General features: G+C 40.1%; 1 long non-coding RNA gene across 5 annotated transcripts; it reads left to right on the top strand.

Annotated features, from left to right (window-relative positions):
- Nucleotides 1-18: 18 nt before the first annotated feature.
- LOC124064044 lies at nucleotides 19-1,437 on the top strand. Of its 5 annotated transcripts, XR_006844212.1 has the most exons (4): nucleotides 19-618; nucleotides 754-790; nucleotides 890-988; nucleotides 1,090-1,437. It is a non-coding gene; the product is annotated as an uncharacterized LOC124064044 (long non-coding RNA). The 5 variants fall into 5 exon arrangements; XR_006844210.1 differs by having other exon boundaries at nucleotides 754-988; XR_006844211.1 differs by having other exon boundaries at nucleotides 19-790.
- The last annotated feature ends 12,883 nt before the right edge of the window (nucleotides 1,438-14,320 follow it).

The following is a 14,320-nucleotide window of genomic DNA, read 5'->3' as shown; positions in this document are numbered from 1 at the left end:
ATAATTAATGGACAAAAAATCCAAAAGCATGCACCTTCATGCTAAATGCATTCTGAAACCAGAATATGCCCACCACTATTGTGATTGGCTCTGCACTAGCCAATGACAGTGTTCTATGATACAATATAAAAACATGTTTCAGGAAGCTTCTGTTCATTCACGACTGGCTACTACTGGAAGTTGGAGGAGTGCAGTCAAGTGAGTCCATAAATGTGATATAAATCCCTAAGGCTTCCAAGTACATCATTCTCATAAGCCTTCCAATATCAGCATACAAAGTGATAATTCCTTCCAAGTTAAGGGGTCCGTTTCTCTAAATCTTCCAAATAGTGCATACATATAGTCTAATCTTTCAAGGGATGGATGTCCTGCTTTTCTAAGTGTGATGTCTGGTCATGTATGGAAATGAACAGTACTTGTAATTACTCTGTGTATTTACATTTCCATAGTTTGTCTTTTCTCTTTGTATTCTGAGATACTATTTGGATGGATTGCCCCATGAACAGTGCTTACTGTACACTACCAAATGTAAATACACTGCTCTGTGTATGTAAAATTTCTTTTCGAGGCTGACTTTGAGACAGAGGGAAGAACATTTCAGACTCGTATGTAAGCAAGGTAGAGACATCTGTGAGCCCATAATATTGTAAATCAACACAAACCCACACAATTAGTGGACAATTCCTAATATTTGCAACATAATATTGTATTTCCTGTTTTAATTTCTCCTCTCACCTTTATTTGTATTGACAGGAACCCCTTTTGGACCAGAACAAAGACTGACAGCACAGTAAATGACTGACCAAAATTGTTACTAATGTGTGGAATTTCAGCGATTGCTTTGACACACGGTTCATGGTATGACTGTTGTCCCTTTGCTTTCATTTAGAGTCTGCAACACGAAAGGACAATGATGGCAACAAATAGAGGGGACCGTGTCCTTTTCCAGATGGTGGCTCTGGAAAATCTTGAACACCACAGTTTTCCTGTAAAACATAAATCTTTACATCCCTGTGTTCATGTGCAATTGTACTGTTTTTTAAAATCTCCATGGAATGTCTAACTTATAACCTCCTTAAACGTTGGCAGCTTACTCACGAAGAGGCCCCACGACCCTACCCATTTCAGCAAGGTGTGGTGCATCAAGCACAAGCACCTGTTGTGTTAGAGAGAACAGTAAGTGGTGGCAGCACAACATGGTCATCACAACAGAACCTAAATGACAGTGAGTGACAGATCTCCTTTTCCTCATTTGTAGAGCTGCTCCAGACTGGACCACTGGGATGTTGTCATTTTGAGTGCTGTTGTCATAAGCTTTGCGCTGTTGGTTTTTGCGATAGCCTACCTCATAATATCACAGCGTAAATAAGAAGATTGTATGGAAACAAACTTACCTGTTTGTTCATTAAAATGTATTAAAGTTCATTTTCAAAAGTAGAAAAGGTTGGTGATTCTTTTTATTTCAACTGTATTAGCATTTTTCATGTCTTTCATCATACAGATTAAGAATTCAAACATATTCCAAACCTTGCACCTGTCACTCCACAAGGTAAAATAAATTCACTAGATTTAACCACTGTTTCGGAAATCTGATACAATTCACTGAACTCTTTTGTCACCAATGTCGTCTACTTTTCGTTCCCTCTTCACCTGTATACATTCATGTCCCACTAATGCCTGTGACTAATCCAACATCTTCCTTTCCTGTAGTTCTCTGCTTTGCCCCCGCACTCTTCTCTCTCCTCCTCTTGCTTTCTGCAGGTGTTTCTGCCTCTGGAGCTATAGAGTCTGGATCCACCACCAGCTGCCCTATCATCCTGCTCAATACCTTGTATCATAATCATTTATATATATATATATACATATATATATATATATATATGTATATGTATGTTACGGCATGCCGTTCAGGAAATTTTTATTTGAATATATGAAATGAAACCTCGAATATATGGAATGAACCTTGAATATATTGAATGAAACTTGAATACATGGAATGAACCTTGAATATATTGAATGAAACTCGAATATATGGAATGAAACGCTGAATATATTGAATGAAACTCTGAATATATGGAATGAAACCTGACTGACGTCATCATTGCTGCCATCTTGTATCTTTAGCTATGTGCAGCGGACAGCAGAAAAGAGTCAGCCAGCACGCAATTTGGTTGCAGCTATTTTAAACAGTGAAGACTTAATAAACACACTGGCGGATGCCAAAATCCCCCGGAGACTCAAACTGCCCAATACACTACTTCAGAGGATGAAGTTCGCCGTCTTTTTAGTCGGGAACGGGGTGGACCTTGGCCTACAGGCCAGGCCGTTGCCATGCCATCAGCATCAACCTCACAGCAGTGCCCCACAACAGCCCGTGTATACAATCTTTGCCCGTGTTGTAGCTATTTTAAACAATGAAGACTTAATAAACACACTGGCGAATGTTCGCCCCTGCTCAAGAAAGAGAGACAAGACAAGACAAAAGAGAAAAGAATAGGTAGGATTTATTTAAAACTAGATGAGGGCTCTCAATAGAGTGCATATTCAGGTATGCACTGATAGCGATACTGCGCTAATATACTCGTACTTGTTAAATGTTCACTGCTAACAATCAACATCTTTATACCCGCTTACACTGTGCGCTGCGTCTGCTGATCACCGCGAGCACCGCGGACAGCTGCGGACGCGAAGCAGCTGGAGGTCGAAGGTTTCATTCTCCGCCGTCCTGACGTGATTCTGACACCGATCTAAGGTGCTCCATGTCGGGAGGCAGCAGCGGTGGATCGACTCGATCACTCGAGCTGTATAAGCCCACACCCAAATCTGGAGGATATGCTATGATGTTATGTAAAGCCCTTTGAGACAAACTGAAAAGTGGGCTATACAAAAAAAAGTTGTCTTGTCCTTTTTTTGGAAGGCAGACCATATTTCTGGAACAGGATCATTTGGAATGGGGATCACATTTTTGGAAACTGATAGCCTTTTATGGAACACAAATCATGTCCTTGGAATTGGGATAGCTTTTTTGGAATGTCAGGATCAGGATATTTTGTTTTGGAACCAGGACCACGTTTTTGAAATTTGTATAGCGCTATATCAGTGCTATACAAATAAAACTGACCTGAAATGAAGTAAACAGAGATGGCTTTATGGGAACGTTGATCACATTTTTTTAGACCATGTTTATAGAATTTTATCATTTTGGAATGTAGATCATGGCTTTTTTGGAATGAAGACCATGTTTCTGGAACAGGATCATTTTGGAATGGAGATCACATTTTTGGAATACAAATAGCCTTTTTGGAATGCAGGAAATGTTTTTGGAATCAGGATCATGTCAAAAGATGGGTTTTTGGAATGCAGATCATGTTTTTGGAATTGGATCCTTTTGGAATGGGCATCACATTTTTGGAATATATATTTTTTTTTAATAGAGATGCCCATTTTGGAATGCAGATAGCCTTTTAGAATGCAGGTCATGTTTTTGGAATAAAGATGCCTTTTTTGGAACATAGACAATGTTTCTGGAAAAGGATCACATTTTGGGAATACAGACAGCCTTTTTGGAATACAGATCTTTTTTAATAGAAATGCCTTTTTTGGAATGCAGCTCATGTTTCTGGAATTAGATCATTTTGGAATAGAGATCACATTTGTGGAATACAGATAGCCTTTTTTGGAATGCAGATCATGTTATGGACAAGCGATGGCTTTTTTTATTTCACTGAATACCTTCAGGAAGACTCCCCCTCCGATTCACGGTGAGCGTAATGCGTCATTTCGTGTTTGTGCATGTAGTACTCTGCTGCTGCTGTGTTAGACACTCTCCACATATTTTTTAACTTTTTGTAATTTATATTGTGTTCTATAGCGCTAAACGCCGCTACATCAACCTGAGCTTAGTCCACAAGCTTGTTAGAAAATTGCCTCTGTATTCACTAAATTTACTTAGCTATGGCTTCTCTCTCTCCCTCCACTTCCTCAGCTCTCTCCTGCTCTGTATGCCTGATGACTAGCCACTCCTCTGCCTCGTTTATTATTAATAATAATAATGGTACTGATAATGGTACTCGTAATAAGTGTAGCCTTTTTGCAGCCAAATCTGGAGGATATGCTATGATGTTATGTAAAGCCCTTTGAGACAAATTGAAAAATGGGCTATACAAAAAAAGTTGTCTTGTCCTTTTTTGGAAGGCAGACCATATTTCTGGAACAGGATCATTTGGAATGAGGATCACATTTTTGGAACCTGATAGCCTTTTATGGAACACAAATCATGTCCTTGGAATTGGGATAGCTTTTTTGGAATGTCAGGATCAGGATATTTTGAACCAGGACCATGTTTTTGAAATTTGTATAGCGCTATATCAGTGCTATACAAATAAAACTGACCTGAAATGAAGTGAACAGAAATGGCTTTATGGGAACGTTGATCACATTTTATTAGACCATGTTTATAGAATTTTATCATTTTGGAATGTAGATCATGTTCTTGGACTACTGATGGCTTTTTTGGAATGAAGACCATGTTTCTGGAACAGGATCATTTTGGAATGGAGATCACATTTTTGGAATACAAATAGCCTTTTTGGAATGCAGGAAAAGTTTTTGGAATCAGGATCATGTCAAAAGATGGGTTTTTGGAATGCAGATCATGTTTTTGGAATTGGATCCTTTTGGAATGGGCATCACATTTTTGGAATATAGATTTTTTTTTTTTTTTTTAATAGAGATGCCCATTTTGGAATGCAGATAGCCTTTTAGAATGCAGGTCATGTTTTTGGAATAAAGATGCCTTTTTTGGAACATAAACAATGTTTCTGGAAAAGGATCACATTTTGGGAATACAGACAGCCTTTTTGGAATACAGATCTTTTTTTATAGAAATGTTTTTTTTTGGAATGCAGCTCATGTTTCTGGAATTAGATCATTTTGGAATAGAGATCACATTTGTGGAATACAGATAGCCTTTTTTGGAATGCAGATCATGTTATGGACAAGCGATGGCTTTTTTTATTTCACTGAATACCTTCAGGAAGACTCCCCCTCCGATTCACGGTGAGCGTAATGCGTCATTTCGTGTTTGTGCATGTAGTACTCTGCTGCTGCTGTGTTAGACACTCTCCACATATTTTTTAACTTTTTGTAATTTATATTGTGTTCTATAGCGCTAAACGCCGCTACATCAACCTGAGCTTAGTCCACAAGCTTGTTAGAAAATTGCCTCTGTATTCACTAAATTTACTTAGCTATGGCTTCTCTCTCTCCCTCCACTTCCTCAGCTCTCTCCTGCTCTGTATGCCTGATGACTAGCCACTCCTCTGCCTCGTTTATTATTAATAATAATAATGGTACTGATAATGGTACTCGTAATAAGTGTAGCCTTTTTGCAGCCAAATCTGGAGGATATGCTATGATGTTATGTAAAGCCCTTTGAGACAAATTGAAAAATGGGCTATACAAAAAAAGTTGTCTTGTCCTTTTTTGGAAGGCAGACCATATTTCTGGAACAGGATCATTTGGAATGGGGATCACATTTTTGGAAACTGATAGCCTTTTATGGAACACAAATCATGTCCTTGGAATTGGGATAGCTTTTTTGGAATGTCAGGATCAGGATATTTTGAACCAGGACCATGTTTTTGAAATTTGTATAGCGCTATATCAGTGCTATACAAATAAAACTGACCTGAAATGAAGTGAACAGAAATGGCTTTATGGGAACGTTGATCACATTTTTTTAGACCATGTTTATAGAATTTTATCATTTTGGAATGTAGATCATGGCTTTTTTGGAATGAAGACCATGTTTCTGGAACAGGATCATTTTGGAATGGAGATCACATTTTTGGAATACAAATAGCCTTTTTGGAATGCAGGAAATGTTTTTGGAATCAGGATCCTTTTGGAATGGGCATCACATTTTTGGAATATAGATTTTTTTTTTAATAGAGATGCCCATTTTGGAATGCAGATAGCCTTTTAGAATGCAGGTCATGTTTTTGGAATAAAGATGCCTTTTTTGGAACATAGACAATGTTTCTGGAAAAGGATCACATTTTGGGAATACAGACAGCCTTTTTGGAATACAGATCTTTTTTAATAGAAATGCCTTTTTTGGAATGCAGCTCATGTTTCTGGAATTAGATCATTTTGGAATAGAGATCACATTTGTGGAATACAGATAGCCTTTTTTGGAATGCAGATCATGTTATGGACAAGCGATGGCTTTTTTTATTTCACTGAATACCTTCAGGAAGACTCCCCCTCCGATTCACGGTGAGCGTAATGCGTCATTTCGTGTTTGTGCATGTAGTACTCTGCTGCTGCTGTGTTAGACACTCTCCACATATTTTTTAACTTTTTGTAATTTATATTGTGTTCTATAGCGCTAAACGCCGCTACATCAACCTGAGCTTAGTCCACAAGCTTGTTAGAAAATTGCCTCTGTATTCACTAAATTTACTTAGCTATGGCTTCTCTCTCTCCCTCCACTTCCTCAGCTCTCTCCTGCTCTGTATGCCTGATGACTAGCCACTCCTCTGCCTCGTTTATTATTAATAATAATAATGGTACTGATAATGGTACTCGTAATAAGTGTAGCCTTTTTGCAGCCAAATCTGGAGGATATGCTATGATGTTATGTAAAGCCCTTTGAGACAAATTGAAAAATGGGCTATACAAAAAAAGTTGTCTTGTCCTTTTTTGGAAGGCAGACCATATTTCTGGAACAGGATCATTTGGAATGGGGATCACATTTTTGGAACCTGATAGCCTTTTATGGAACACAAATCATGTCCTTGGAATTGGGATAGCTTTTTTGGAATGTCAGGATCAGGATATTTTGAACCAGGACCATGTTTTTGAAATTTGTATAGCGCTATATCAGTGCTATACAAATAAAACTGACCTGAAATGAAGTGAACAGAAATGGCTTTATGGGAACGTTGATCACATTTTATTAGACCATGTTTATAGAATTTTATCATTTTGGAATGTAGATCATGTTCTTGGACTACTGATGGCTTTTTTGGAATGAAGACCATGTTTCTGGAACAGGATCATTTTGGAATGGAGATCACATTTTTGGAATACAAATAGCCTTTTTGGAATGCAGGAAATGTTTTTGGAATCAGGATCATGTCAAAAGATGGGTTTTTGGAATGCAGATCATGTTTTTGGAATTGGATCCTTTTGGAATGGGCATCACATTTTTGGAATATAGATTTTTTTTTTTTTTTTTAATAGAGATGCCCATTTTGGAATGCAGATAGCCTTTTAGAATGCAGGTCATGTTTTTGGAATAAAGATGCCTTTTTTGGAACATAAACAATGTTTCTGGAAAAGGATCACATTTTGGGAATACAGACAGCCTTTTTGGAATACAGATCTTTTTTTATAGAAATGTTTTTTTTGGAATGCAGCTCATGTTTCTGGAATTAGATCATTTTGGAATAGAGATCACATTTGTGGAATACAGATAGCCTTTTTTGGAATGCAGATCATGTTATGGACAAGCGATGGCTTTTTTTATTTCACTGAATACCTTCAGGAAGACTTCCCCTCTGATTCACAGTGAGCGTAATGCATCATTTCGTGTTTGTGCATGTAGTACTCTGCTGCTGTGTGTTAGACGCTCTCCACATATTTTTTAACTTTTTGTAATTTATATTGTGTTCTATAGCGCTAAACGCCGCTACATCAACCTGAGCTTAGTCCACAAGCTTGTTAGAAAACTGCCTCTGTATTCACTAAATTTACTGGCCTCTCTCTGTCCTTTCTACCATAATTGTAAAACTCCAATTGAAGTTTCTAGGCATGGCATGACACCCCTGGAGTGCTGGTCAGCTCTCAGGTATCCTCAGCACCATCCTTAATCTCTCCCTCTCTCAAGCCATCATCCCAGCCTGCCTCAAAACAGCCACAGTCATCCCCATCCCCAAGAGACCAGGCAACAGCGACCTCAGTAACTACAGGCTCACATCAGTGGTGATGAAATGTCTTGAGAGGCTGGTTCTACAGCACATCAAGGCCTGTCTCCCTGCAACATTCGACCCCCACCAATTCCCCTACAGGAGCAACCGTTCCACTGAGGCCAATATTGCCATCAATCTTCACACCACACTGAGCCACTTGGAGCACCGCGGTAATTAGAAGAAAACTACTCTTCAGGGTCACACTCAACACAGGCTCACCACAGGGCTGCATGCTAAGTCCACTCTTGTATGCCCTATACATCCACAACTGTGTCCTCTATCATCTCACCAACAACATCATGAAGTTCACGGATGACACGACGATGGTAGGGCTCATATCAGGGAGTGATGAGGAGGCTTACAGGGAAAAGGTCAAGCCTCTGTTAGAGTGGTGTCAGACCAACAACTCTCCTGAACACCACAAAGGACAAGACAAAAGAGGCCATAATCAGCTTCAGGAGTAACACGGTGGACAACGCTCCTCTCCATATTAATGGAAGCCAGTTGGAGAGAGTGACATCTTTCAGGTTCCTGTGCATCCACATCACGTTAGCAGATCATGAGCAGGCTGAAAAAATTTCTTTATTAAGTAATTTTTGTCACTTCCTGAGTTGATATTAGTAAATGTGGTAAAAATCAGATGAGGAAATCGCAATTATTACAACTAATTCCATTTTAACTAAATGTCATTAACTGTTATACTAATATTACTTACATAGAAGTTGTCAATTATAGATTCATGTTTCTAGATGGACATTAAAACATTCTGTGGTCTGAGACCTCGTAGAGGCTCTCGTACCAGAAAATCCTCAAGACTCGGATCTGGGTGATTCAATTCAATTCAATTCAGTTTATTTATATAGCGCCAATTCACAACAAAAGTTATCTCATGACACTTTCCAATTTGAGCAGGTCTAGACCAAACTCTTGAATTAAATTGTAAAATAGAGAGAGCCCAATATTCCCCCTTGAGCAAGCACTTGGCGACAGTGGCGAGGAAAAACTGCCTTTTAGAAGGCAGAAACCTCGGAGCAGACCCCGGCTCAAGATGGGCGGCCATCTGCCTTGACCGGTTGGGTTGAGAGAGAGAGAGAGAGCAGGAAAGCGAGAGAGAGAGCAAGGGAGAGAGGCAGAGGGGGTGGGGTGTGAGAGAAGGAGCACACAAGCACAGATGCATAGCAGCAGTAATAATACCAGAAGTATCGGAATGTAGATAATGATAATGACATTGAAGTATACAGAAGGTATTATGGTGATTTTGATAACAATGGTAGTAACAACAGTGGTAGTAGCTGTACTGAGTCGTAACAGATTTAAATCAGATTATGACTAAACAGTAGTAATTGCAGTAGGTTTTGAGCAGGACGACAGCAGGACCGCAGCAGGAGGTCCAGTCATGATCGCTAGGAATCTGCGGTGATGATGGTGAAATGTATTTATTTATTATTATTTTTCTGCTGAGCAAGTTCATCTGGCATCATCCATGACTTGCTGCTGTACCAAGGGATATCCACATTCTTCAGTGTTGCCCTCAGTGAAGAGAAATCATTGTTACCTCTAGATGCTACATTGGTAACAACATGATGTAAAATCATAAAACAGCCTCAGCTGTTTTCTTGACAACTACTTCACAAGTTTCAGCTTGGTCCAGAACTTGTACACCTCTTTGTGTGTCAGATGCATTGCAGTTTGCAGTTTGACAACAAATGTGTCACCCGTCTCAGCAATGCCTGTTGGATTAAGAATCTTTCAGCAGTCAAACGATAGAGCAACGAGTCCAGCACAAAGATTACGATCCCATTCCATCACTCACGACTAGAAATAAGTGTTTCCAATGCCCTGGATATTTTTATATTTTTATGTTATTATTATTTTCTTTATAAATTTGAATCTCATTGTATTATTTTTCTATTTTTTAGGAATTGTTTTATGTAAATGATTATAATATTATAATATAAACGATTTCTTTTTTTCTCACACATTCTTAGTGGATATGCACCCCAATTTTGTTGTACCTCTCCTGTATGATGACAATAAAACAATTCTGTTATATTCTATAAGGTTTATGGGAGATCAGACAGGCCAGGGCCAAAAAAAGAGGAAGCAATCTAAAACTGGCAAACAATTCCAAAGGGCACAGGCATAATCCAGAAATCTACAAATACAAACCCAGTGCTAAACAGGTTGGAATACACTGAATGTGATAAAGAGAATAACCCAAAGAACACAAGGACTGCAAGGCACACTAATATTTTTTACTGTTAGGAAAAATGTTAGAAAAGATGGGAAGGCCAGCACATGGTGAACAGACACAGGTGAGGGTATATACAGAGTTAGAGCATGGTAGAAAGTCAAAAAAGGTGGGCAACATTATACTAGAAATGCCAGAAATAAAACTACAAAACAAACAAACCAGGGAGGCAACCTTCAAAATGAAACAAGAACTAAATAAAAGATATCCACATAAAATAGAATTCTAGGGAAACCCATTAACCCCCTGGAGTTGACGCGCCTACGCCCTATCACGAAACCAATTTAAGATGACGTAGCTGCAAGAGTCTTGCTTACTGAGTCTCAGTTTTAATTTGTGTCAAAAGTGGGTACTTCAAACTAGTTTTTAAATTTTGTTAATATGTCAATTAAAACCCAAGGTGTGATAAACAATAAACGTCATGTTTTTTTCCTGAACATTGCCTTCACGTTTGCTGCGTGTTTGGTGCAAGTTTAATGCAAGAACACGCAGTAAACACCAGCGCATTGTAAGGAAACATGACACCCTCTTTCCTATTGATGAAAAATGCATCATAGCAACCAGTCAGATTTTGTGTATGGCAACCCATGGCATTTGGTTGCTCAGGGAAAGCTGTGGGAGAAACGGTGGAGAAAGAGAGATAGCGATAGCAAGTTTTGATGTTGAGAGATTTGTGACATTTAGCGTGTTTGGAGTGTATGGTTAGTAGTGAGCAGTGAGTGTGTTTAGTGCATTGTGCAGCGTATTTAGTGTATAGTTTAGTCGTTTTTTTGTTTTGTGCGTCAAAACAATGAGGCGACTACTGAATGTGGAGCAGGCAGTGCAGCTCTTCTTTGAGCTGGATGGCGCAGAGGAAGACGTGGAGCCAGACTGGAGCCAGAGAGTGAGGACTTTGACGACGACGTCTGTGTGCGCCACCATCCATCCTGCATTTTCAGGAGAGACAGTTCCAAGAAGGGTGAAGAACGGAGATGGACGCTGTGCTGGGTAAGGCTAAAGTGTAAATGCTGCCTCCAGGTGGACAACAGGAGATGTGACACACCCTGGAAATGTCAGGCCTGTCATGTGCCCCTCTGTCTTGGGGTGTACAGAAACTGTTTTTCAGAGTGGCACAATTAACTTGTGGTGTATTTTTGTTTTTTGTGACACCTGATTGTATTGTAAATAGTTGTAAATAGCTGTGCAAAAAACACCTGAGGTATTTACTGCATATTAAGGTAAATAGTTGTAAATAACGTGTTGTTTGCTAAATTTGTACATATTTTTTTTATTTTAATATATATTTATATTTGCATTCTATGTTATAAAAATGGTTTGTTAAATATGTTTATGAATTTCACTGTAAAAAATCAAACTTTTTCCCACTCAGGTTTTATATTTGTTGTGTGATTTTAGGTCTAGTGTGTTAATACAGTATGTCAAAATGAAAAAATAACAGTAAAGTCACACTTGTAAGGTTGTGCTGAAAAAAATGATACCAAACATGGCAAGTTAAGCTAAGTTAAGCTGAAATATATATACAAAAATAGTCAAAAACAGACAATTATACACAGGACTCCAGAGGGTTAAAAACAAACAGCTACTGATTGGTAAATTTGCTTTTAGTGCCACCCATTCCACACAGTGAATACAGATCTCTAAATATTCCAAAGAAATTGCATTGCTCTGATTGGTTAATTTGCTTTTAGTCCCACCCATTCCAAATAGTGAAAACAGATCTCTAAATATTCCAAAGAAATTGCACTGCTCTGGCGCCCCCTGGTGTCGATCTTGATTCCAAAAAGATGATGCCAGAATGGGTAATCCAAACAATAGAAAAATTTGGAAATGGGGGGTGACAGATTGGGTATTCTGAACAATAGAAAAATTTGGGTGTGGAAACAAATCCTGGAAATTTTCCAAGTTGGGTATTCTGGCCCATAATAAATTTTCCAAAAATGAGGCCTTGGCCCTAACCCTAACTAGGTGAGGACAGATGAGACAGTGGGTTGAACAAAATAACTGATTGTATTTTTGAGGAAGAAGAACCAGTGGAAAGGAAGGGGAATCTTAAAACCAAAATATAACAGAGTAAGTGAGAAGTAGTAATAAGGGTAGGAAACATAACAGTAGTAAGGAGGCATATTAATATACTGCTGCGCAGAATCGTTGGTGAAGTCAACCAAAACTGGTTGCTTGGGTGAATGATTTAGGAGTAGGACAACAGGAGACCTGGGAGCAGAGCAGAGACCCAGTGGAGAAGATAGAGTCCCTCTGGAAGTCTTGAGATCAATGACCCCTCTGGTGGAGAGATGGAATTCCTCTAGAGGCTGGCCATAAGGTGGAACCACCCAACTGACTGGTAATGATTCCAGAGATAAAAGCACTAGGCCGACAATGGCGCAGCTGTTGATTGGACAGCAGGACTGAATGGCAGTGACCGAGCAGCCAAACTGGACAGAGCTGCAGGACAGGATGGTGGAGACTGGGCACCAACCAGAGACTGCTGCTGAGGCTGGTAGCTGCTGCATCAAGGGGACCAAAGGTGGCCACTACACCACAGGGGTCAGGATTTGCAGGGCAGCAAAGTTGCAGGTGGATGACTCAGCAAACAGGAATTCTGGGAGTACTGGTTGGGCTTTGTCTTGGGAAATCAACTGATGGGTTGTAGAATGGAAAGACAGGACCAGGAGCAGAGTTCAGCCAGACTGCTGACTAAGGACCAGATCTTGAGCAGAAGTCGGCTGCTAATGCTTTGGGTTGCTGTGGAGTCTGGGGGCACAGCACTTCACAGCACCGGGCAGCAGCAGGACCACCATGCCACTGGGCAGCAGCAGGATCCCCACAACACTGGGCAGTGAGGTCGAGACACTGGGCAGCAGTGAGGTCAGGATGTTGGGTGATACAGGAGGCTAACAGACTGGTGGCAAAACTGCCAAACTGGGAGGCAGGCTGGAGGCCAGCCCACTCAGAAGGAGGCTAGCAGGCCGGTGGCTAGCTGACTAGGAGGCAGCTGGAGGCTAGCCCACTGGAGCTGGCAGATGACCAGCCAGTTTGGTAATTGGAGCTGGCAGAGGGGTAGCAGGCCAGTAGCTAACCAACACAGAGGCTGGGAACTGGAGTTGGCAGAAGGCTAGCAGGTGGGTAGCTAGCCAGCACACACAGGTGCTAGCTGGAGGTTAACAAGCAGGCTGCTGGGAAGCAACTGAAATGATCAGAAGGGAGAGTTGTTCAAAAAAGTCTGGGATGTGGAAAGCCATTACCCAGTTATTTTCCACTGCAGTCTGAAGCATTTGATTGTGTTGGTTCAATAAAGCTTTTTGATTTGAGAGAACCTGATTCCTGATTAAGTAGGGAGGTCTCAGGAGTTGTAACTGCAGGGTCCATGTTGTTAGTCAGTTTGTACTTTTATAGTGTCAAAAAAGAGGAGGTCCCAATACGCAGGCACAGACATGAAGATATGGTCAACAAAAGACTTTAATAAACACACTTACTTACAAAAGAGAACCAAAGCAAATGAAAGGTGGCTGGAAGTCCAGGTAATAATGGTCCAAGCAAAGAAATAAGTCAAATAGCAAACTCAGGAAATACAGGGATCGCAGGTGTTAACAGGGAAACACAGAACACAGGGATAACAATGAAAGCAGCAAAGTCAGACAGATGAACTGACAACACACATAGGAAAAACACAGGTATATATAGACAAAGGGGAATTGACTCAAGTGAAAACAATTGGAGGGAGGCTGGGGCAAGCAATCAAAAAAATCAGACAAATAACAGGAAATGAAAAGCTAAACACAAGGGGAGAAAAATAGGAAACTAACACAAACACTTCAAACCATGAAAAACAGTGAACATTGTTCAAATACATCTCCAAGATGGTAGTGCATGTAGATGCAGTGACCCGTCGCTCCTCTATAGTCAGGCAGCTATACATTGAGAATGACTCTGGACCAGCTGGACTCAGAGTTATCAGAGTTAGGTCAGCTGCAACTCCACACAAAGCAGCAGTTCCAAGTATTTTTCTCACCAACATCTGCCCCCTAGTCAACAAGATGGATGATATCAAACTATGGGATGTTAACAACCGGATAGACAGCTGGATCATGGTAAT

This window comes from Scatophagus argus, chromosome 8, assembly GCF_020382885.2.
Source record: "Scatophagus argus isolate fScaArg1 chromosome 8, fScaArg1.pri, whole genome shotgun sequence".
Taxonomy (NCBI): domain Eukaryota; kingdom Metazoa; phylum Chordata; class Actinopteri; family Scatophagidae; genus Scatophagus; species Scatophagus argus.
This window is presented reverse-complemented; position numbering and strand designations above follow the sequence as displayed.